Source organism: Sorex fumeus, unplaced genomic scaffold (genome assembly GCF_029834395.1).
Source record: "Sorex fumeus unplaced genomic scaffold, SorFum_2.1 ptg000047l, whole genome shotgun sequence".
Classification (NCBI taxonomy): Eukaryota; Metazoa; Chordata; class Mammalia; order Eulipotyphla; family Soricidae; genus Sorex; species Sorex fumeus.
The window spans coordinates 20,606,877-20,633,839 of record NW_026606104.1 but is presented as its reverse complement, the minus strand read 5'-3'; the positions used below and the strand labels follow the sequence as shown (position 1 = coordinate 20,633,839).

The 26,963-nt window shown below is 37.6% G+C and overlaps 1 protein-coding gene across 1 annotated transcript in view; it reads left to right on the top strand.

The window, feature by feature from the left end:
- The first annotated feature begins 332 nt into the window (after positions 1 to 332).
- Positions 333 to 26,963, top strand: part of ADGRL2 (adhesion G protein-coupled receptor L2) — a 584,864-nt gene continuing 558,233 nt past the window's right edge. The window contains exon 1 of the mRNA XM_056123806.1: positions 333 to 449. The gene's annotated coding sequence lies outside the window, so the exon portion shown is untranslated. The remainder of the gene's footprint in view (positions 450 to 26,963) is intronic.

The window sequence follows — 26,963 nt, the reverse complement described above, 5'->3', positions numbered from 1 at the left end:
TGTGTGTCAAAACCTATCTAAGATTCAATCAGTGAGAGAAGAAAATAGAGCCTCTAGTCACTGATTGCAAGACCAATTGATCAATACATAAAATTTATCCTAACTTTTATAGGCGCTGACATAATATTTTAAAACAATTAAAAGTTAAAAGTTCAAAAAATATCTGTAGATTATCAAGTGTTCTTTAACTGGCTCATTTCATGCTGCCTTATATTCTTTCTGGGACCCATGGATGTTCCTTAAATATACTTTACCTTTCTTTCTTCAGTTCCAGGGTAGAAAGAGTCCCTTTAACTCCTGAAGACAGTAAATCACAGTTTGTGTGGTGGTTCTCAGAAGACACTTAAAGGACTGAATTGGATGCTCTACATAGCACCCCTGCCAAAAGAGTTCGGAAATGACTTCCAGCTTCCCACAGTAATAAAATGGCACTGTTTGGCATCTTTAAGGTAATAAAAGTGAATTTTTTCCATTCTATTAAATGAGAAGAGAGGCCTGGTTGTTTGAAAAACTGATTAAAATTCATGTGTTTTCTTAGAATTATAGAGCATGATATGAGTATACTTACACATGAACCTCAGACGTCCTCTGAGCATTATTACACCCTAGTTCTGAGGGAAACAGGATGTGCTGGTGGGTGGCTGGAAGGGAGACTGGGAAGGCCCATCAAGGTGCTATGAATACTCAGGTCATGATTCAATAGGTGGCACTCTTCCCTCTGTGTCAGTGGGGAATAAATTCCAAGTGTGCTCTTTGGAGGATATTATTTTGCTTGAAGGAAACGGTTTGAAGATTCATAAGTGTTTCTGGCATTGTTAAACAGCTGCTGAATTTAATCGCAGGCTCTGGTTGTATTCTGGTGATGAAAATAGCTCTAAAAAGCAGGTTTTGTTTCTTTAAGAAAGGCTTGTGTAAAGCACTATCGTCATTTGTATACAAGACATTTTAAAATTCAGTTTCACTCTCCTCACAATTTCAAAGGAAAATCTTTTGTCATTTCTATTTGACTCATAGGGTTAAGAGGAAGTTTGATCATCTTTTATTTCCCATCTGATTATTCATAAGACACCTGCATCTCTGTGATTTCTTCTCGACTACACAATGCCACCAAGTGACAACAAGCATTTTGTAAAGGGAGAACACCTTTCATAAAAGGCATCTGAGCATTAGAAGCTTGTCAGCCAAAGGCATAGGATATAGCTTTCTGTCCTTATTTTAGCCCTACCTTAGTAGAAATTACTATTGCTTTAACTGGAAAAGACAAGATTGATACTTTTTACATATAGTCCAACCCACATTTATCTTTGTTTGTATGCTGCAATTAGAAGGCTATTACAAACAAATTAGTAGCATCATGATAGAATTTTTAATGACTTACTGATTTCAATTATTGCCAAATACCTTCTACCTATCACATTCTTAATTAAGAGATATCAGTGTGTGTGTGTGTGTGTGTGTGTGTGTGTGTGTGTGTGTACTCTCTTTGTCAAAATTATTTAATAGTGGTCTCAGGAGTTAAGGACTAGCCATCAGTTAAGTGGACAAAACTATTAAAGTGGTTAAAGATATCGTTACAAAGGTAGTAACATTGCTGGGCTGGAAAAATAAACAGTAAGTAGGGTGCTTGCTTTGCTCACTGCTAACCTGAGTTCAATACCCTGAAACTCCTTACGATCCCTTTAGCACCACCAAGAGTGATCCCTGAATACAGAGCCAGGAGTAAACCCTGAGCATCTCCGGATATGTCCCTCTTCCCCGCTCCCAAAAGAAGCAGGATGTAGACGCACCCATGGAACAATAGTAGGGAAGAAGGTGTTCCCAACTAAGATATGATAAGAGGAAGAGGAAATATTAGTGCTGCTCCTAATGATGTGCTGTAAACAATTGAGTACATGTTTATTAAACCTATGACAGCTCACTTCAACAAAGAATTACATGTGAATATTCTGCATTTTGTTCACAACTGTTCCCAGTGAGTGTGACCTGAATCTGATCTCCCATTTTCACTAGGTAGCCATCTGTATTAAAAAGGAGACTGTTTCCTTCTAGGCCACCACTGCAGGGCCCAGGGAAGCAGCGTTCCTGCAGTTAGTTCTTGACCTTGACCTTCAAATACATGTTTACCCATTAAATTATGTGGTCTTCCAGCAGACACATGGCAGAGGTTAAAGAAATTATAATCTCTGATATACTACTGTTCATCAATAAAATATGACACATGTTTATAGACCTATATTTGCCCTTATCCTTTGTAATATAATTTACTTATTTCACTATCCTGAGCTTTGTGCTTTTCTTGATCAGTAATTATATATTATTTAACCATGAACCAAGTTACACAACTGATAAGTATTTACTGAATGAATAAATTATTCTGTAAAATGAGTTTCTCATTTTTTTATCACTAAAATAGACTTGTTTACTTTCAGCAAAAATGTAAAATGAAGAACATTCATGGTCTTGGTGTCTGAAGTATAATAAGTGTGTCCCTAAATGCAGAAATCATATTTATCATAAAGGTTTTTGGGTGTAACTTTTACAAAGTTAAGGTCACCTAAGTGCCACTTGGGAAGCTGCCCAAAATGTTAAAATTTATTTAAATTAATGACTAGAAAATACATAGCACTGCACTGTAGCACTGTCCTCCCACTGTTTATTGATCTGCTCATGGGCACCAGTAACATCTCCATTGTGAGACTTCTTGTTATTGTTTTTGGCATAACAAATATGCCATGAGGAGCTTGCTAGGCTCTGCTGTGCAGGCGAGATACTCTCGGTAGCTTACCGGGCTCTCTGAGAGGGATAAAGGAATCAAACCCGGGTCAGCCAAGTGCAAAGCAAACACCCTACCCGCTGTGCTATCACTCCAGCCCAGAAAATATATAATGACTCCTATATATCATATTTGTGGATATATGTGTATGTATATACATATACATATAAATATATATTCTCCACCCCTCTTGGAGAGCCCAGCAAGCTACTGAGAGTATCTCGCCCACACGGCAAAGCCTAGCAAGCTACCCATGGTGTATTCAATATGCCAAACACAGTAACAAGTCTCACAATGTCACTGGACCCACTCGAGCAAATCGATGAACAACAGGAGGATAGTGTCAGTGATATATATATAGTGATATGCACACACATACATGTATATACACAAATATACTTGCACACACATATGTATTATATTGGTTTTGGTCACACCCAACAGTGCTCAAGGGTTACTCCTGGCACTAGGGTTGCTCCACCAGGAGTCACTCTTGGAAATGCTCACAGGACCATATGAGATGCCTGCAATTGAACCAGTGTCAGCCTCACGCAAAGCGAGTGCCCTACCTGCTGTACTATATTGCTCCAGCTACCTATCTTTTATATTATTAGGGACTTGTGAAAAGTTAATAATTATATTTAAGCTTGTCCTTCACAACTTGCCTCCTCTGTAACTCCACTTTCTTTCAAATGCTATTATCTATTTGTAGTAGATAAAATAATCAGCTTTATTTGAAAACTTAATTCTAATTTGCTATACGTTGTTGTACATTATCTTATACATATTTAGTATATAAATGATATGCATTTGAATAATGAACAAAATAGCATTTTTTATTCTTTCAAAATTCATTAATTGAGTAAACATTATGTGTGTGGTAAACTACCAATGCAAGGAAACAGCAGAAAACACTAAAAATACTCTTTATTTCATATGTAAAAGTAATCCCACTAGTTTCCTTTGATTTGACCTGTAATCCTAAGTGATCATACAGAACTACATATATGCCTTTACATGGTAAATCTGAGAGCTGTCCATGCACCTGTGGCTATGTAAATAGTAAAATCTGTGATTTTATATGAAATAAAGCAGGTTCACTTTGAATTTAGGTAGAATTTGGTTCCATATAAAACAGAGCCCAGCAATTGGTGACATTTTTAATGTTTCCCAGGTGATTCTCAGGCAAGTGGTCCTCAGACCATACTTTAAGAATCATTGAATTAAGCATTAGGAGATTTTTCTTTTCATGCCACAGTTTATGCTAGGTACAACAAACATCTTTTACTCCCTCTTTATGGTTTCCTATAAAATAACATTTCAATGTGTTGAAGGTCAGGATAGATCTATCTGTGGTTAGTCTCTACTTGCTGTATTAGGGGCTACCATTCTCCCACGGAAATTTTTGCTTATTATTTTATGATTTGAGTTCAGTCACAGTTTTCTTGCTTTTAAGGTTGATGATTCCTTTCAAGAAGCTGTGATACATTGCTCATTTTTCCTATTTACTAATTTAAAAATTTTCAAATCCCCAGAGCATGGCTGAAGTGGCTGGGTAAACTGGAGCATGACAGCACTACAGAACCTGAACAGCTTTGCATACTCAGCCCTCTTGTTGAACTGCCAGCCCTTTTAGCTGTGAGTGGCCAGGAGTGGCCCCTCGGTCCCTGGAGCACCTCTTGGGAGGCAAAAAATAAAAAGAGGGACAGAGCAAGAGTACAGTAGGTAGAGCAATTGCCTTGCATGGGGCTGACCCAGTTTGCATCTCCTGCACATATGGTTTTCCAAGCCTTGCCTGGAGTGATCTCTGAGTACAGAATCAGGAATAAGTCCTGATCACTGTGGCTGGAAGTCATAGACACACATACACATACACACACACACACACACACAGAGTCATTGTGTGATTTGATTGGTGAGTTATTTTAAGTCAATTGTCCCAAGCTCTTATTAGAGGTACTTTTATTAACTCTGACTGCCAGTTCTTAGGTGTGTGTGGTACCATTTAGACTCTTCTTTTTATGACCATTTAACTTCGTGGCTTTTATTCCCCTTTAAAGTTATTTTTTTAATTAATGTCTGTCTGTTTGTTTGTTTGGGAGGTGGAGAGTTGGGGGCTGTGTTTCCTATGCAGTACTCAGAGAGCCCAGAACCCTCTCCTGCCAAATTGTAGGCAAGCCTGACAGTTTACTTCAATTGTTTGTACCCTGCAGTGCCTGGAGTCACCAGGATTACCTGAATGGTTCCTGGGGAACCCAGGTTTACACCTGGTGATTTCGGTAGGGGAGTGGGCAGGTGCTAAGGTGCTGAGGTGCTGTGGTTAGAACTCAGGGCCTCACTCTCACACAATAGCCCTTGCCGTACTTTGTGTTATCTCCCTGGCTCCTTCTTCCCTCTTTTAGAAACTTATTTTAAGAAATTTACTTGGCAGTCATTCATATTAATAGGCAATTGTAAAATGTTCCGTTTCCTTGAGTGTTCTAACAACATTCACTTGAGTGATCCTGCTCCATAAGACCAAACTCTATTTGTGAAAACATGTCCAGCAACAGGCACACAACAACTATGGTGGTTAATCAAAATAGAACAAAACAGAACCAAAATCAAGCAGAAACTGTTTTGAAAGTTTAAACATTCGAAACACAGTTTTAAAATGTATACTTCTACACATACTGTACACTCGGTCCTGGAAACAATTAAAATTAAAATTTTTGAGAACCTCCCCCCCACTGTTTCTGCAGTGGTGTTTCTGCCATGGTTCAAATTAGAGCTTCTATAAATCTTAGAATTGGGCAAATTGGGAAATAAAAATTTTGTTAAATACCTGTCTGTGTTCAGGCTGAAGTCATAAATTTGGAATGAATTCCAAATCAAACTTTCTGACTTTTTGAGGTTGATGCATTTATACCTGCTTTCCAATTTGTGGCAACTTATCTAAACAGTTCCAAGTTAAAATAGAATGTGTACTTTGATCATTTCTTTTTAAATGAAATCATGATAATTTTGGCCCAATTCCCTACACTAATGTATCCATTTCTCCACATGGCATTCTCTTAGATGCAGTGAATAAATAAACAACTGAATGGCTTTTTCTGCAATTGATGAGGCTGAGAATCCAGAGATTCTATGTACTGGGCCAGTGACTGAACAGGCTGTAGAACTCAGCTTTTAAATCAGATAAAAGAGTTTTCTATTGGTTTTATAGCATTGGAGTGTTAGGAAGAGCACATTTACTCTTTGGACTAATCCTTTTCAGAAACCTCATAAAAAAATCCTTTATATTTTCAAATGTCATAATTGTATAATTATAAATGCTATGCAAATTATTTATTTACTTGCCAAATGACAAATCCAAAAGCATCATCAAACTTTGCAAAATGAATAAATAACTCTAGGACAGAGTTTTTCAATGATGCATAGAAGTAAATAAAAATGCTTGTGAAGCATAGGCAAAACATATTTTAAAGATCTCTGTAGGAAAATCCCATGAGGAACGGACTGACTCTTGCTTTGAAATGAAAAATGCTACAGTGAGATAGAAGAAACTCACAGTAATTTTAATTCATTTAATCTCATTATATGGGACACCACTAAATTATGTTTCTCATAGTAAAGACATATTACAATGAAGTCTAACCGCCTTCACTTTCTATTTAGAAATATATTATTGGGAAAAGAAATTATTCTCGTTCTACCATAAGCAGTTAAGAAATTAGATATAGTGACCACTAGGCAATAGTTGCTGACACTAGGCCTATTATTGTAATGAAAGCTCTTCATCCTCTTCTTACCTTGAAAATTTTAATTTATAGATCTTAATGTTTCACTTAAACAAGATAGAAAAAGAGTAGATGGAGATTCTACCCATCTACTTTGTCATTCCTCATCAATAACATTAAAATGAAACAGATTTAATTAGGAAATGCTTCTTTCTTAATTGAAAGATATTTAATTAGGAAAGAAGCTATGTATTTAAAACATTCTACTTTATAACAACACATAATTCTCATCAACTATTTGATAGCCCCCTACTAATAGATTCATGCTTTTATTTAAAAATAATGTTTTAAGAAATTCATGTAACATACATATGCCAAAATCTTTCAATATACTATCCATTTATCTAAATATCTACAACTAGACATTTTTAAACCTCAGAGGAATTCACCCTTTAAAAATACCAAAAAAAATTCCTACACATTAAAAGCAAATGGAAATTATCAGAAAAATGTTATTTTCCAGGATTGAAACCAGACACCTTTTCATTGATTTGAGCTCAGCATGATTTTCCATACATTTTCTCAGTTTTTTCAGTATTCTTTTGATTATGTGATAAAATGCATTGTTTTGTCCTCCAGTGTTTCAGAGTGATCTTAACACAAGGAGTTTTGATTTGAAAGTCTTTAGCTGGCATAATTATACATTCTGTCCAGGACCCCATTGACGGGAAGTAAACTGTTTCTCTCCTTTAGTTGTCATACTTAGGGGAAAGGCCAGATGGGTCTGGTTGCTAAAACTACATAAGATGCTCTCTTAGGTCCTTGGTGGGAAGTTCAATATTATTGTATCCCTAATAGCAGCTGCTTCTGTTTGAACTCAGGGTTATGAAAGATGAACTACATTAAATGGTAAATCATTAAATATCAGCTGAGTAAAAGCACTGCGGTGCGTTTCCCTGCTTCAATCACCAGCATCTGTCTTCTCACATGCAAAGAGTTGCTCTTTACAATCATGCAGTTGAAACACTGACAGAAGGGCCAAGACTGAAAACCACCCACAAAAACCTCAAATCACATCTTTTGGGTTTTCAGTTGGTGAGCAAATGATCATCAGCAAATATTCAGTGGCGGAACTAAAGCACAACATTGCATTTAACGCAGCTATAAAATATTTAGGAATGCATAATCCCTTTAGAGCCCCATTTTTTCCCTGTTATGTGTTTATTCTTCAGAAAAAAAAGAGAAACAACTGTTTAAATTATGTCCACCTAATACCTTAGATTTATAGCAAAGCCTACAATTTGCTGGTTTCCTTTTTTATTGATCCTCCTCATACTTATGGGAATGTGAACATCATAACTAGAGATAAAACTCATACTGATTCAAGACTAAAATTGTATAATAATGGATGCCATAAGGCAAGGCTTCAGGATTGTTACAAAAATTAGACCCTTCTAATCTACTTGAATTAGGCAGCAAAATAATTCCAAATGGCAATTACATTATAATACTCCATGCTATTCAAGGCTTAGATTTATAGCAGTATACACTTACCTCTGCAAGCAGTCACCATAAGACAATGATCTTTCTTTATCTTCAAGCCGCATTCGTTTTTATGATGTTGTGCTCTGACATGGGTTTGCCTTATCCAGATAAGTGTCTGAGCTGTCATTCTGATACCATCATGGCAGATACTGGACAGAACCATAGACCTTCTAAACAACATAGTCTTTTCATCTTTTCTGAATATATAGTCCTGGAGTGAAAAAATAAATGAAGATCTAGGATTCATTTTTAGGTTTCTAATTAGTCATCTCTTTTTGGCATAAGACAGATTTCAGGGTTTGCTGCTTGCAAAATTTGGGGAGAAAATGTAAAATTTAACTGCATAAAATATGTTCTACCAATCACTTTTATGGCATGCTTATTTTGAAAATGTATCTGTCATGTCTTTTCCACACTTGTCTCATCTGAAAAACGTATGACTTTCTATCGATGGTAAAAAAAAAAAATGGTATCTGAAATGTTCTTAGTATTTCTACTGATAGACTCATTTTAGTCAACAGATTAAAAGAAGACTTTTTAAATTTTAATTAAAGAAATTATAAAATTATTTATTTTGTTTAATCACACCCTGCAATATTCATGGCTTTCTCCTGGCTCTGTATTTATTACTCCTGGCAGTTCTTAGGGAATCATATGAAGTGCTATGGATTGAACCTGTTCAATAAGCAAATGCCCTTCCCACTGTACTGTCACTTCAGCCCCTATAAGATTATTCTATAGCAGTCATAATTTTTTTTTTTTGCTTTTTGGGTCACACCCAGCAATGCACAGAGGTTTCTCCTGGCTCTGCGCTCAGGAATTACCCCTGGCGGTGCTCAGGGGACCATATGGGATGCTGGGAATTGAACCCGGGTTGGCCGTGTGCAAGGCAAACATCCTACCCGCTGTGCTATTGCTCCAGCCCCTACAGTCATAAAACTTTGAGAAAAAAGAATGTGTACTAATAATGCATGACTTTATTTTAAAAATATTTGAAGTTGGGCGTCAGAAGGAAAGTACAGAGAGCAGGGAACTTGCCTTGCTTATGGCTGGCCTACGCTCAATTCCAGCAAACTATATGGTCCCCTAATTTCTGCCAGGAGTGATTCCTGGGTACAGAGCCAGGAAGAAGCCCTGAACATTGCTGGGTATGGCCCAAAACAAAACAAAAATTGGAAGTTTTCAGAAGAAAATATATTTGGATCAGATAGTTAAGGCCTTTGTTGTGTAATCACAAAATAAAAAGGGGGTTGCTCTCTCTCTCTGTCTCTCTCTCTCTCTCTCTCTCTCTCTCTCTCTCTCTCTCTCTCTCTCTCTCTCTCCACATGTGGTCAATGCTTAGGCTGTTTTCCCACTCTGGATGGCCCATAGTAGTGGATGAAAGGAAGACAAAACAGGAGCCAGGATGGTTGGTGATCAGCTGCCATTTATTCCATTGTCCCCACTGCCTGTTCCAATCTCTCTAAGCTCCCCATTCCATGCTAGTCTCTCAGCACTCAGTCTCAAAGCCTTGGTCTGGCACCCCACTTCCAAGCTTTGGGGGTAGCCACTACACTCAGGTCAGATAGAAAAATCAACATATGAAAGTCCTTCCTTTGGAAGAAGGCTCTTCTAAGATAAGACAAAGATCTCCTGCAGTCAGGAGATCCACTCAAAGACAAAATACCACCTAGGGATGAGTTTCTCCTTTTCTTAGTCCAACAACCATTTAAACGTTCATCTTAATTCTACTTTCTAATATTAGCCATTTTCTATGGAGATGGTAAGAAGCACATTAAGCTTGTAGGGTAGCTCTCCTGGAAACATCTCACTATAGATCCCAGACTACAGTGCTCCGACCACATTAGTTTTTCCTAACCCTAGCAGGGTCCTAATCCAGTTGTTACACTTTGGATCATGACAGAATTTCTCCAAGACCATGCTCTTAACTTATAGTTAAATATTATGGCACTTGACCTGGCCCATTTTGATGCCAGGGTAGCTCACAGCTTGCCCTGGGTCCATCCAGTTGGGACCCTGCTTTGGGAGTACTAGGAACTAAGGGTAACTGGGGCTTAAGCCAAGAAAACATGTCCAGGAGTGAATATTATTCAAAGGTGGTTAACTCCCAAGTTACAAAAGCATAGCATTCAGTATCTTTCTGAGTCTATAGAAAAAGGACATTGCTCTGAAGTAAACTATGCAAAAGGACATAAGGGAAGTAGAAAAGCAATATTTCACTTACAAATATGAAATCAGAGATTTCTGAGGAATTTGACTTTACAAGTCACAGGTACTGCGTAGGGGAAATGAGTGATTAAGAGGTGGAGAAAGCAGTGTACTGTTGGGTGTAACCCAAACCACCACTTGTTTCCCTGAGCACAGTTAGGAACAACCCCAGATAACAGAAACAGGAGTAAGTAGCACCGAAGCACTACTAGCTGTGTTGCCCCCTCCTCACCCCCCCCATTGCCCCAACCTCCTCCCACCAAAAAAATGATATGGAAATTCATCTTTTTGAAGGACCTTAGGTAATGTATTAGGTCCGTGACACCATTTTCTCCTAAGTGTAATAGAAATAGTGCAAGATCTAAAATAAAATATGAAAAGCACTTTAATGCTTGGTAATACTAAGATCTTAAAATATTCTAGATGTTTCAAACACATATAAAGAATTAAAAAACTAAACCATGTAGTTTATTATTACTCTAGATTCTCTACATTATTACTCCATTCATTTTCAATGCATGTACTTAAAAGACACCTTTTTATAGCTACAGCTTCATATTTTGTCTACTGGAAATTTTGGGGGAGACACACTTGCTAATATATTGACAGAAAACATACAGGATGTGGTTATCTCTTATGGGACACAAAGAGACAAACAGAAAATGTCAGTGTCTTATTTTAGAAGGAATAAAAATCTTTGTGAACTGTTGGACATGACTTTGCTAATATTCAAAAGGAAGGAGCAATTTTGACAAAATTAAACTTAACCCTCTGAGACATGGTTAAACCTATATTGGTTGATTTTAAGGTTTTATATGCTTATGCTCATATTCAGGTCACACTAAAGATAGACAAATATTATTCATTGACATTGAAAGGTGGATTGAGTCGACAGGCAGGCACTCACAGGGCAGGCATCATGAAAAACACAGAAGCAGGATACAGAACCATTGTTCAGTGTTGTGTTGTCGTTGTGTTCAAATATCTTGCAGAGAACCCTATTTTTCACTGAATAGATCAGATGCTCTAGAACTCAACTTCTTAAATTGTAAGCCATGAGCTACTATTTTAAGAATGTGCTTTAAGATAAATTTAGTTATAAATAAAATCAGCAAATGTCCTATGTACATATCTATTTTATGTGTCTTATATGCCTATACACCCCAAAGCTTGCAAAACTTTCTTGGGCAAAAAGGGCTTCAAATAGAGAAAGTTTAAGAAGTCCAGCTATAGAGACATAAAAGGACTTGTGTAATTGAGTAGCAAAAACACCAGTCAGTCATATGGATTCTGCATCTCAGGTTTGATTACTGGATAATCTAGCATATATATCTATTTTTCAGTGCATTGTTCTGTATCTTTGTTGATCAATTCCCTCTTAGTAATTTATTTTCATAATAGAGCTATGTCCAGATATGTACTATGAAAATGATGACAATAGAAGCTGAATTATTTGTTGGCATGCTATTAGGAATATAAAAAGAAACAAAATGATTCTTAAACCATATAGGCTAATTTTATCACAATTTATATCATTCATAATCTAAGACTTTACTTAGATTAAAAAGTAAACTTTACTCAAGATTTAGTTGTCTTTCCAAAACACCTGAAACAAGTCTTTAAAATGGCTTTACCAAAATGAAAGAACTCACTGACCTTCTGGACAAAATATATTTTGGGTGTTCATTCTTATCCATGAAAGTGAGTAAATTTTATCAAGATGCTTCCATTTCTCTCTTTCATTTTGAGGAGGATAAAAATTTTGTCACTGAACATTCCTAAGTAAGTTGCTTGAAAGTAGTTAGTTGCACACCAGTGTTGATGCCCCAAGCTGGGGTATCAAGAGCAGACCAAAAAAGGATGAAGCATCACCTCACAACTGCCATCTGTTGAGTGTTTTCCCGACAGCTGTATCTCTTGACCATCACAAGTGCAGATAATCACAAGAGGCATGAAGCAAGTGCACAACCATCAGACACGGAGGAAAATTCCATGTTCGCCTGTGAAACAACATTGCTCTTAATTGCACCATAATGATTTTCTAACAGACACAATGGTATGTAGTGTAGTCTTAGAACTGATTTAAAGCACACAATAAACCACAGTGCAGCTGAAAAACCAATTGAAACTCCTTAGAGCCAGGAAGGTTCTGTCCAGTGGAATACTTACGAGCATTTTCACTATCTATTCTGTTCACAATCACTTTTACCAAAAATAACAGCCATTATCATTGTACCAGGGCAGTTTGAAAAATAAATTTTAATTTTATTTTAATTTTAAATACAAACGAAGTGAAGTCATAGATCTTATTTTTATTCTTTGTGATATATAATACTAACACCAAACTCTCACTTTCTTGATTTTTTTAAAAGTAACATTTCACTCTTATTTACAATGTGTATACTTAATGATAACTTCTATATAGAAGTTATATATAACTGAAGTCAATATTTATCTCTTATCAAACATTCTGACCTAACACTTCACATGGTGTTGAAGCAGTTGTATTTGCTGATCAGACACTAAAATGTGGCATTTTTGGCTTTTGAGATGGGGATCATTGATTACAGCACTATAAACTATGATTAACTAAGGATACATTATGAGGCAGTACTTTTATGGGTATTTCATAGACTTGGACTTGAAAGACTCCGATCAAAACATCACATTGTGCAAAAGTCTAATATTCTGTTTCTGGGAATTCAGTTGTCAGAATATGATGGATTAATCAGCGGAGACTTTCTAAGTCTCCCAGCTCCATTGCATTCTGTAGCATAAAAGAAAGAGAAAAAGACAGACAGAGATAGAGAGTCACACAGACAGAATGAAGGGACCTCAAAAGATCCACACTTTCAGATTTTCCATTAGTCATCATTATTACAATAACCAATATATGTGTCCTGTCCTACATACAAACACACACGTGTAAACACATGTTCACACCATGCATTTTTGTATTTTAACCTATAGTTTTCATCAGCAGTTGCCTGATTTCACTTATTTGCATGTGATCTTATTATTCTCTGTTGCAATTATTAAGAGTGTGGCAACTAAAGCAGACAATGGACATGGATTTTTAAAGGGGAAAACCTGGGGCAATAGTACAGGGGTTAGGGTGCCTACAAGACCTGCCTTTAGGTTTGCAGAACCCTGGGCACACCAGAAAGGCCCTGGTGCTCTTCTGTACTACCAGGTCCAAGCGGCACTGCATTCTTGGACCCTAGCACTAACCCGGCCTGGCATCCCCATTGGTCAAGTATCATGTGGACTGACCTTGGGTCCCATGAGTGCCATTTGTGAGGTCCAAAAAAAAAAGTGCATGCTTTGTATGTAGGGGGCCCTGGAATTGATCTTGGTACTACATGGCCCCAGAGCACAAAGTCAGAAATAGTCCCCCAGCACCCAACAGAAAGTAACCCTTGAGTATCAGCAACTGTGCCACACACCCTGCTTCAAATAAAATAAAATTTTCATTAAACTTGCATTCGTTATATTTGGATTCATTTTTTATTTTTCTTTTCCCTTCCATCTACCCCCTTATATACAGTTGATCCTAATTCAGTTCCTGGGTGGCACTGGAAGCAACTCAGAACACAGAGTCAGGAGTAGCTGCAGGGTGTGGCACAGAAAACCCCAAACAAACCCCAAACCAGCAACTAAATGACTGTACTTCCTTGTAATATACCTTAGTCTGTTTGAAGAGGGACTCTTCGATGTCTTCTTTAAAGTACTGGTTTTATGGAACAGTCTAATCTTTGCAAATGCAATTTTCTTGTCTATCATAAAATGAGAGTGCTGGAGCATTGCAGGTAGGGTGTTTGCCTTGTACATGGCCAACCCTGCCAACCCGAATTCGATTCCTCTACCCCTCTCGGAGAGCCAGGCAAGCTACCAAGAGTATCTCACCCGCATGGCAAGCTACCCATGACATATTCAGTATGCCAAACCAGTAACAACAAGTCTCACAATGGAAATGTTACTGGGCCCACTCAAGCAAATCGATGAACAATGGGAGGACAGTGCTACAGTGCTACATAAAATGAGAAAAATCAGGACTATGAAATCATGCACATAAATAAATGGACCAGATTTATCATTGAAGGGGGTGTTTGGCAATATTTTCATCTACAGACTTTAAATATATAACCATGCAGTGAAAGTACTTAAAGCCAAAGGAAGAAAGTAGAGAGGCATGGGAATGGAGAGGAAGGGCAGTGTGGAAGAAGCCGGTGTGGGTGCATGGGGTCTGGGAAGAGGGGCTTTAAACAGTGTGGTTAAAGAGCCCTGCCACTTGTGGTTAGACTGAAGTAGAGAGCTCTGCCAAAGTCCCAGGGAATAGATTTCCAGTCAGAGGGATGGCTGGCACAAAGGCAACAAGGTGGAAAGCGGTTGGCATGTTTCAGGAACCATTTCTGAAGGCCCTGTGACACATTAGATGGAGTTGCCAACTCTTTATTCCTGAAAAGGCCGTCAAGTATTCTGAGACTATGGATTTCCTCCTTTCTCCCACACCTCACTCATGCTAACAAGCTCTTTCTTTTAAGAAATGATGTAGAATTCCATGTTAGTTAGGTGATGTGTTTGTGTGTTTGTCTCTGTGCATGTGTACACGCTCATGGTGTTTTATATAATAGTCTTACTTGGCAATATAAAATGTTGGCAACCTTATGTTGTAATCTTTTTTTCCCCAAAAAAACTAATTCATGAAATACAAAACTCTGTTAAGCTCTGGCTTAAGACATGTGCTGAAAGTGCCAAATGCCCCTTACTGTCCAGGGAAAACTCCATCTTAACCCACTCTTAAGTATTTGTTTGTCTTGCATTGCTAATTCTGGTGCTTTTTTTTTTTTTTTTTTTTTTTTTTTTTGCTTTTTCAGGTTAATTCTGAAAGGGAAAAAAAATCTTACTGTGCTCCAGCAAGTCACATTTTATCTATTGGGTTTATTTTATTTTAACATGGAAAAAGTGATAGTAAAATAGATCCCTATTCTTTCATAAAACAGCATGTCAGCAGAACAGGTATGGGAAATAGGGCCCTCTCAAGATCTTTTATAGTCTGACATCAAAATTAAATTGGGATGTTGAGAACATCTGGGTCTCCCCCTCTCTCTCTGCCCCCCCAGGGTTTCCGAGGGATATCTGTGTTTGTTTTATGTTTCGTTTGGGAGATATGGTGGAGTATTTGGATTCCCTCTCTCTCTTTCTCTCCCTCTTTCTCGCTCTCCTCCCCCCACCTTTCTCTTTAAGGGAAAAAGAGAAAACCAGATATTTTCAAGGGAATTGACTAGTAGTGGCCAGTATAACAAAGAAACCCCACTAAGCCTAACCACAACCTGACAGAATGAAAAGTGATTCCAGAGCTGCCACTCACCGCAAATCCCCATGAAACATGCCAGGAAACCAGCTGAAAGCAGTAAAGAGGCTGCTCCTCTAGGGCCACATTGTGGCCCCCCGAGAATCTTCTGGTCCCATTCAAATTCAAAGTTGCAGTCTGGGGGGAGGGGTGGAAACTGGAGACAGAATTAGCTGCCCTGTGATCACTTTCAGGGTTATGATGGAACTGATTTAAAATGCAAAACCACATTCCATGGCAAACACAGAGACAAGCTAGAAGCCAAGAGGAAATAGGATTTCATTTGGTGATTTTCAATTTTAGGATTGAAATGGGGGTGGAAACAACAATGCTATTTATTTTTCAAGAACTCAGATTGCCTGTTCTTTTTCTTTTTTTTCTTTTCTTTTCTTTTTTTTTTGCTCTTGGATAAGTGAACGTGGGCTGATATATTACTTCTTTGGGCTTCAATGCTAATAAGGCATACTTCCCACAGAATCTGACAGAAAGGATGAATACCTTGCCCTGCTAATGGTTAATTTGTAGTGGCATGTGTATTTCGTGAATGTTCATGAAGTTTTCTAATTCATCAGCACACAATCGAGCTTTTTCTCTCCCTTTAACCAGAATAAAAAGTTGTGAGGGCAAGGGGTTCAGAGTGTTGTATTATTCCTCCGCGAGTGTATTTACTACCCAAACGTTATTGCTAATTTTTTTCTACCTCAGGAACAAAATTGTTCTTGAGCAAATCATTTAGGACTGACCACACTTTAAAATGTTTATTACTGTTGAATCTGTCACAGATTGCATCAAGCCACAGAGATGCTAATCTATCTTATGTATTTGAAACTCCTCTGGGAAACATATATTTGGGCTTACTGCTGAGTGAACATGACTGCTAGGATTATAGCGACCATACACAGTGAAGAAAGGCAGCATCGCTTTTCTGACTGGAAAGTAAACAATAGGGCGATTGTCAGCTTACACAGTGGGGCCAACAGCCCTACTGCTGGGGTGCTGTATGTAAAAACGACCATCAGCAAGCAGTCTTGATGTTTTCCTCTTGGATTTGGATGTTGTCAAGGATTCAGATGAGCCACCCCAGTGAGTACGCAGGAAACAAAACAGGATATTCTTGTTTAAGGGCTGCTTTCTGTAATTATGTTGATTTTTTTATGCAACACTTGAACTTTTAAAAACTCAAGGATGCATAAGCAGTACTCCACAGGAGAATAAATGATTGGGATTTTTGTCTTAAGTGAAATGTGATCGTGTGTGCTTAATGACATTAACTTGTTTGTACTTGTGAGTGGGGCTAGGGCTGAAGAATACTTACACCATGCCTGTTTTTTTCTCCCCACCTCATACGCCCTCCCCCTACCCCCACCTCCACAAGCCCTTATTTTCAAATAGGAGGTCAAGTTGTCTTTGGAACATCATATTTCCTGCCTGGAAAATGCACTGGATTGTATAAGAGTCTGACAGGAAAGTTTCAAGAGTACCAGGAGTTTCCCCTGGAAGCTTGTCTGGGGTGTGGGAACTGTAGCATCTGTAGCATTCTTTCCTTCTCTTCCTTTGAGCTTACACTAGCTGTTCTATTGTTGTGTATACAAAATCTTCAGAATGGAAAGAGCTGAACTAAACTGTAACTGCCCTAAGGAAAACTGTCTTTGGAAATTTGTACCTTGGACTTGCTTGACACATTGTCCTTTTATCTGTCCTTCCTCAAGGAGGACAGAACATCTGGCTGTGTGACTCATGGGTTAATGCTATCATGCTACAGGCATCCGGTTACTCCTTTCCCGCCCAATTATCAGTTCTGTGAATTAGACAAGGGATACACCATATTTGTATGCCAAGAAATTTGATTTTGTGACAATTATTTGCCCTTTAATTTAACAAAATTACCTCATGCTCCTTTTCTTTAATCAAAATGTCATGCAATTTCCTATTTGACTTGAATAATTCTCATAATTTCACAGCACAATGAAAGGATTATAGATTAGCACAGGTCAATCTCCTGCATACCCTCTTTATTTTCTTAAGATTCCTATCATTCGAAGGTCAAAGACAACATAATACTCCCGGGTCAAGGACATCACAAGGTCCCTTTGCAAAAAAGCACACCAGCTGAGCAATCATATTTCAATGGCAATGTGCCCTGAGTTTTAACCACTGTGATTCAAAGGAGAAAATGACATGTAAGCTGGTTGGCAACTGCCAAATCTAGTGAGAGAAACCCTGAGGATACTGAGTTCAATCTAGTAAGAATAATCTACGCCCTGTTCGTCAACGGATGGTCCATGGCCCTGTACTTGTCTATAGATATTTCCTGACAGTCTGCCAAACCCTCTTCCCTCCCCAAATCATGTGGTGGCTAAAACCAGTCCACAGGTGTTAAGAGGTTTAAAAATGCTGCTCTATAAAGTTAAATCTAAAATGATATGTAGGGATTGGTTTACCAGAGTTTGAATCCAGATCCTGTCACTTGGTGGGCAAATAATCCTTCTTTCATTTGGTATGTTCTTCTATAAAAGGAACTTCTGTAGACCTTCCAGTGATTCAGAACTGACTAAAAAATACCATACTATTTAGTGATTTGAGAACAATCGTTAATTTTTATCTCTCACTTTTCTGTAAACTGATGAGGCAATATTGTTAGTCCTCAGACAGTCATTCTCAAAAAAAAAAAAAATCAAAGAACAATGGGTGTTGGAGTCATTTAAAGGTCAAGAATAAACTCTGCTTCCGCTCCCCCCCCCCACCAAAAAAAATTGCTCAGATATTTCCCCCCCCCCCCCCAGGATATCCAGAGAATTCTTTTACCAATAGTTGTAATTTTGAGATAGAGAGCTAAGGTCAATAGAGGTTCTATAGAGAGAAACGGTCACTACTATCCTTACAACTAAGGTAACTATTAATTCGTTTTAAAAATAAACGAATAAAAAAGAAATTGCCAGGCCAGAGAGATGGCTCTAGGCCATATTTTACATGTCACAGTCTCAAGTTCAATCCTGTATATCACGTGGTTGTCTGAAATGAGAGTGACCTAGATCACAACTGGGTATTTAAAAAATAAAAACAAAACTCATTTGGGGCTGGAGAGATAATACAAAGGGTAGGGCTCTTGTTTTGCATGCTGTTGGACCTGGTTTAATACCTAGTATGGACCCTTCCCTCCAAGTACTTCCAAGAGTGATGCCTGAGTATGGAGCAACACTGAGCACAACTGGGTGTGGCCTCAAACCAAAATAAAAACAAGATATTACTCATATTTAGTGTCATCTCTGGAACTAATCTTGAAGCAGAGAAAACTATAATAGGTCAGATGTCAATGTTAGTGCATCTGATTATACCATATGGGTTACTATCCTCGTCATGTGATACTTTGTTTTCTCTCACTGACATTGCAAGACATGTCTCATTCCCTAGTTTGAGATAAAAATTCTCAGTTTGTTCTCTCTACTCTAGAGTTTACATCCATGTAAATTCTTCTTGAGTTAATGTTATTAATAGTGCTCTTTTTCTCCTTCTACTATGTAAATTTGCTAACTTGACCAAATCAAGCACTGTAGCACTGTCCTCCCATTATTCATCGATTTGCTCTAACAGGCAGAGTAACGTCTCCATTGTGAGACTTGTTGTTACTGCGTTTGGCATATTGAATACATCACGGGTAGCTTGTCAGGCTTTACCGTACGGGCGAGATACTCTCGGTAGCTTTCCAGTCTCTCCAAGAGGGGCAGAGGAATCGAACCTGAGTCAGCCAGACTGGCCGCATGCAAGGCAAATGCCCTACCACTGTGCTATCACTCCAAATTAAAAAAAAAACCAAAAAGGTTGGAGAGATAGTATAGTGGATAGGATACTTACCTTGCACATGGCAAACCTGGGTTTGAGCCTCAGTAGCCTATACTGTCCCAAGCCCCACCAAGAGTGATCCTTGAACAGAGAGAGCCAAGAGAAAGTCTTGAACACCACTTAGTGTGGATCAAAAACAGAACAAAAAACAGAAAACCAAAGGGGTAAGAAAATAATCTCCTATACTCCTACAAAGTCTTGAGGTAACTTGCCATCTAACATGGTTTGTTTATTTGTTTATTATTGGCTTGGCTAAAAGTTCATGTGAGACTCAATTTACACTTTACCACTCAATATGGCTTTCTTATAACATGGAAGGCTTTGTTATTGTGGCAACAGAGAGCTCCAAGAGAACAGGGCAGAGGCTGGCAGTCGATAAAGATTAGGCCAGACCTGCTCCATTGTCTCTTATACATCACTCTGTCAAGCAAATTATCAAGATTCAAAGGGAAAGGGATTAGTCTCTGGCTCTCAATTCACATAGTTCATAATTCACTGCCATCTGCAATCCATCAAAAATACAATATCAATTAAATAGTGTATTGTGAGAATTAAATAAATTAAGCACTGTAATATTCTTAGTTATTGCCTAGAACTTGTAGTTTATTTTGAATACATGTAGTTACTGTTATTTTCTAGACTCACACTATATTTTATTCTTCTTATTACAATTATCACTGTTTTATTGTTCATTATTTTTTAATTATTTAGGCATTTGTTTATTTTTTATCCCTTCAATCCAAACATATACTTCACACCATAAGTGTATTTGTCCCCCAAAGCCGAGAAAAGAAAAGTACATAAAGCGACCACGACAAATACTTTTTTGAATGAATGAGTGAATGCATCCTTAGTAAATATAAAACTAGAATAAACAAATCTTTTTGAATGTAGAGAAGTATAAAATGGGAAAGTGGTGTTGTTTGGGGGAGAATTATAAGTAGAGAAATTGACATTATTTATTTAAATGTTTTAAGATTAGAATCGAACTAGAGAGATATTTACAGCAGACAAGAAGCTTGTCTTGCATAAGGCCCTCCTCCTTCCTACCCCAGTTCTGTCACTGGTACCATGTATAGCTCCCTAAGGACTGTTGGGAGTGATCCCCAAACATAGAGCCAGGGGCAAGCCCTTAGAGTGACCAGATGTACTACCCCCCAAAAAATCTTAATAAAAAATAGCGTTAATATTATCTATGATATTGAGCAAATTTCATGTGTTACTGTCCTAAGAAGCACAGTTATATGAACAAGATCTATTACTCTGCTTTCAATATAGCTAACCATAGGTGGTACAATTAAAAATTGCATTTTGTTAGTAACAGAATGGGAGTCGAACACCCAAGAATAGTTGAGATAAGTACCAGGAGGTCTGCTACACAGCTTGGAAGCCTGCAGCACATACTGGGGGAAAAGGCAACTCAGATAGAGAAGGGAACACCAAGTAAAGGATGTTTGGAGGACTCGCTTGGGATGCAAGATGTGTGCTGAAAGTAGACTATAGACCAAACACGATGGCTACTCAATACCTCTATTGCAAACTACAAAACCCTAAAGGAAAGAGAGAGCAAAAGGGAATGCCCTGCCACAGAGGCATGGTGGAAGGGGTTGGGGTGGGGTGGGGGCGTGGGAGGGCTACTAGGATCATTGGTGGTGGAGAATGGGCACTGCTGGAGGGATGCGTACTCAATCATTGTATAACTGAAACCCAAGCATGAAAGTTTGCAAGTCTACAACTGTACCTCATGGTGTTTCACTAATAAAAAAAAAAACCTGCATTTTGTAACCTAGAGACCTTGGAATCTTTAAGCTCCTGACTGCTATTTTCTTTCTGTCTGACCTCAGAAGGGTTTCTTAACTTCTCTGAGCTATAAAATCTGTCAAATCAGACAACATGACATACTTCTTGGAATTCCTGTGAGAATTAAATACAGCTGACAAAGGGATTCAACAAAAGTACTGAACACAGTTGACAAAAATATATCAATCCCCCAAAATAGTTTTAATGAAAAAACTTTACTGATGTGAATTTTATACTTCATACTTCAAATGATGGCTTTTCAATTTTTATTTTTTTAAAAACTTCTCTCATGCTTCCAAACACATTAAAATATTTCAATAGTATTAAGTTCACTTTTTACTAACTCAACGTTCAATCTATAAATATATTAATCCAAAAGTTGACCTTTCTCCTCCAATAGTCTTTCACATAGGAATTGAAACAGAATTTTGAATAAATCTTAAGTCATGTTAAAAATAAATGCTTGCATTTATCAGAAGACATTGTGACATCAAAGGAAATAAACATCACGTCCAAAAAACGACTTCCTAGAATTCAAGGGGAATTCCCCCAGTCTCAGCCCCCTCACTAAGGATGTCCAAAAGTAAATTACTTAATCAACAGATGGTGATTGTTGAGAGTTGGACCAATTTAAAACATTCAGAGCTTCGGGAATTTTGAAAGGGAAATCACCTCACTTTGTTTTTTAGAGCTTAGTACTTAAAACAAATTCCTTAACCAAATGAAATTCTAAATACAAAACTATTTCCTCAGAGCAGCCTATATATAATTAATTCAAAATAAGCAATGTATAGTAGTCACATTTATATATACAAACTCATAGTAAGGAGCTAAAGAGTTAGTACAGCAGGGAAGGTACTTGCCTTGCATGCAACCAACCTGAACTTGATTCCCAGCTTCACATATGGGTCCTGTGAATCATTCCAGGACTGACTCCTGAGCAAGGAGGCAAGAGTAATTCCTGAGTATAGCCAGGGACCCTCTAAGAACAAAAGCAAAAAACAAAAACTTACAGTCTATTGGACAAAATCTTTGCAAGCTTTTATCTTCAAATAGTTGTCAAATATACCTTATATTGAATAACTGTTCTAGAACATATGGAAAATAGACACTTAGCTAAAAGGATGTTGTATGAAGAATTGCTTTTCTTCAAAATGAAAAATCTTTTGAAGATTTTTGTGATATTGTGATATTGCTAATATCATGATATTGCTAGTATATAGACAGTACTACAAATACTTTGTTCGCTAAGCAACAAAACACAAAGTGGGAAAAACTAGGCACACCATGGTGAAGAATATACTTGCTGATGTAACAGAATAAGTGTAAAAATCAATCTAAATTGATTTTGTCTGGATTGGGATGGCCTGGGAGGAGGTGGAATAAATACAAAATACAGAAGTTACTAACAGGTTTATCCAGTGACAACATTAAAAAAATTTTTATGTGACAAATAATAGGTCATTAGTAAATATCAGTCTTTTCCTTTCTTTTGAACTGTTGTTTCTTTGCCTTTTTGTCCATTAACATGTCTGAGCTCTGTAACTATAAGTATAGCCCTGTGTGCCTAGATGACCTTATGGTTCTTTGTTCTCAAATAAATTAACCTAAACTGATTAAGCATTAACCAAAGACAGGTGATTGGCTCTACCAAGGACTACTATGGGGAAAGTAGAAGCTGGTTAAATGAAAAAAAGGTCAAAATTTTCTGAGCATATCTAACAGTTCATATTTAGTTTCTTTGTGTTTCATGTATGAAAAAGATAAGCATGCCAAAGAATATGTGATCAGTGAACACCACTTAACAGGAAGGACAAACCTTTGTTTTTCTTTGAAAGGATCCAAGATAGGATGAAATGATATAAACATTGTATACACAGATACTGACAGTGATACCATAGATATTTTTACCACACAGATGTGCTTATTAAGTCATTTTTGTTTTTCTTCATTTATACCTTAACCCTTCCAGAAGATGTGTATAACTCCATTTCTTAAAACTAAATCAAATGTAAGAACTATACCCAAAAGGCTTTCATAAACATTTACCTATCTTTTCCGTATATATAGTAATGATAACTGACATCTATGGTTTGGATTATAATTTGTCCAGTTGATTCAACCAAGACAAAAGAGTAAAGCTCATCAGGGGAATTTCAGTGTCCTGGTTATGATTTAACTTCATGAAGAAAAACACCATGTTTCCTTACTTAGAAAGATTCATTGAAAGGGTTATAAACAGATGAGACATGGGTGTTAACAGTCTCCTGGAATTACAAATGTATAAAACAAGAGAACCAATTCCCCTAAACTGTTTTTACAAAAAAAAAAAAAAAAAGAAAGAAAGAAAAGTAAAGAAAAAAAAAGGAAGCTTCTTTTTTACACTAGGAAAACAACAACTGGTTTAGTCTCATAAATTTACATATCCTAAGTAGTGTCAATATTCAGGCAGATTAGATTAACAGGCTTTGTGTTATCCAAGGGGGGGAAAAAAAGGAAACTATATCCAAAATCATCTGGTTAATTGGAGGAGGTGGAGAGATGAAGTTGTTCCCATTAAGTTCTTTTGGAACAGTTGCAAGATCCACAAAATCTGTTTTTAGCTCAGTCATTCATCCTGTTGGATGTGTGATGTGTTTTCAGTTTAATGATAATTGCCCTTTCCATTTCTTTGATAATTGCCCTCTCTATTATCATTTATGGAGATTCAAATTATAAATCAAGAAAAGACAGCCAGAAAAATATTATGATTGTCCCTTCTGAGGCCACAGAAACTCAAGTTACACTGCCAAAGTATCAGAGCTTAGCTATTTTCATTTGCATGTTTCTGAACATTTTATTTTAGGGTCCAATGGTTTTCCTAAAGAGAAGATTACATGACAATAATAGGACTGAATGATAATAGATCAAGAGAATATAAGCTTAGTTTCAATTCAACAGTTACAAATTTGTATTCGAGGTTTTAGAATGATAGTAAAGCAGGTAGGGTGCTTGCCATGAATGTGGCTGACTTGGGTTAGATCTCCAGTATCCCTATGGTTCCCCAAGCCCACCACAAAGATCCCTGAGCACGAGCCAGGTGTGGCCTAAAAACCAAATAAATAAATTTATAGTTGAATTTTCTTTTCTTTTTTTTTGAATTTTTGGAGGAACTAGGCATGCATACCCAACAATGCTCAGAAGTTACTCCTAGCTCTGCAGTAGGAATCATTCCTGCCACTGCTCAGGGTACCATACTGTAAAAAACTATGCACGCAGAAGGTTGTGTGTTCGCGGGCTCTCTGGACGGCTCTATCTCACCGCCCGCGTTCGGTGCCCTAGAGCCGCTGTGTGTGGCCTGCATCGGGACGGCTGTTGGCCAAGTGCAGATGAAGGAAGAGACGAGGGCCAAGCCGGTTGATCTTAGTGGCAGTTTATTACAAGGAAGTTTATCCCATAGAAGAACTTATGTTGTGGAGGGCCTAGGTTCTCTCAGGCACATGTTCCCCTTGCTAGTCTCTCGGTAGTCCATCTTCAGCCCTGCTCTCTCCTTCTCCAGCTCCCTTCTAGTCCGGGCTGACACTCCACCCAGTCAGGTAGCCAAATCAACATAAGAAAGCCCTTCCTGACTGCTCAAGGGCAAGATACCTCTTAAGGTGTTTTTCTCTTTTCCTCAGTCCAATAAACTATCAACTATTTCTGAGGTTATGCAGGAAGGACAGAACAGTGTTATCCTACACCATATGAGATGTTAGAAAATAGAATCTAATGATCTGCATGCAAAGCAAGTGCTCTACCCACTTTACTCTCCCTTTGACCCCTAAATCTGTACTTGAAACCAAAAACAGGAGTAATCCCCTGACTGAAAGCAAAGGTGAAGAGTAAACCAGAAATGTTTGTGAGTATCACCAGGTCTCGCTTTGGGAAACTCTGCATAGCCCTGTCTCTAATATAAAATGGGGCCAGGGAGATAATACAGGGGTTAAGGTGCTTGCCTTCTGTCCCACTGAGCCCTGTTCAAATTCCTGACATCTCATACGGTTTTCTGAGCACTACCAAAATTCATGCCTGAGTGCAGAGCTAAGGATTAGCTCTGAGCACCTCTAGGTGTGGCTCCAAAACCCACAAATAAGAAAGCAAAATGAAAACAAACAAACAAAAATACCAAAACAACAAAAGGCTGGGGAGAGAGCTCAAAAGTCTAAAGCACGCTTTGTATTCAGGAGGGCCCTGGTCCTTCTGGAACCTCATGGTCCCCTGAGCAATCTGGGAGTAGCACCTAAGTACCACTGGATGTGGTCCAACAATTTTTTTTTAAAGTCATACTCAACACATGAAAAAAAATAATGAAAATTCATTGCCCTCACTGAATTTGACCAATGATCAACACAAAGAGGTATATACAAACGATTGAGATTGAACTTTTGTCTAAGATTATCAGACCCATCTCTTAAAAACAAAACAAAACAAATTATAAAAACACTTAAAAATAAAAATACACCCCTAAACAATTCTTTGTGATGATAGTGGTTGCTGGTGCCAGTCCCTACCTGCTCAAGAGATCTTATTTTCACATTTTCAGGAATTAGACAAGCTGCTAGTTTCCCCAGGAGCCTCTATTAAAAATTAATTGCATAAATTTTTAATTAAATACATTATATTAAAAACAAACAATAAATTAATAAATACAGAGAACTCACCATGTTCTAATTATTATAGCACATTGAATTATTTTCCATGTTCTTGGGAGTATTTTTATCTATCATATTTGAATATTAGAAATACTATAGAATGTAGAATAGTTTTTTTCAGCTCTGCATCTTTTGTGTAGATGGCGTGAAACCTTCAGTGGTATTTGTTTCACTGATATCAAAATATGTTACCAATAAATGTCTTTCCCTATAGAACTGTTTGTTAAACAATTTTCAGTTTAGCCCTGGACAAAACTAAGGTTTTCTGAAAGGTGAAACCATGGAGCTAGAATAACCTGGATTTCCTATTGGGTCAATCAATTAACAGTTGCATGATCTTGTACATATAATACATTATCTCTAACCCTCTCTACTGCTTAATTCCCTTCATATCTCTCTATTACTCTTAGGCTAAAGATTCAGACCCACAGGTCCTTTTCCTCTTTGTTTGATTTCTTTATGCCTTAAGTTAAGTACTCCTCATTCTGCCTACCCATGGGTACTCAAATATGAAGTGCTTCCTTTTTCCCTTTGTGTAAACTCTTGTCTGCAATAGACTTATGGACACAATATTTAAACTCTTATCCTTTTAAATATCACCTTCTGAAAATAGAATATCAATTTGCATCATCTCCCAAGAATCTGTAAGGACTTTTTTTTCTTTTTGATTTTGGGGCTATACTCAGTGATGATCAGGGCTTGCTCCTGGCTGTGCACTCAGGGATCACTCCTGGGTGTCACAGGGAACCATATGGGGTGCCCAGGATTGAACTTATGTCTGCTGCATGCAAGGCAAGTGCCCTACCCACTGCTCTGGCCCTTAGAACTTCTTATAGAATGCCATATAATATTCTTTCACAGCACTAATTATTAGATAATGATTTTTCATGTATTTATTTACACTTCTTCAGAATCCTCATTCACTACAGGTGGGAATGTCAACTGGTCTAACCATTTAGGAAAAACAATAAAAATACTCCTCAAAAAAACAAAGAATTAAGCTTTAAATGACCCCACAACTCCCCTTATGGCATCTACCACCAGGGTATAAAAAT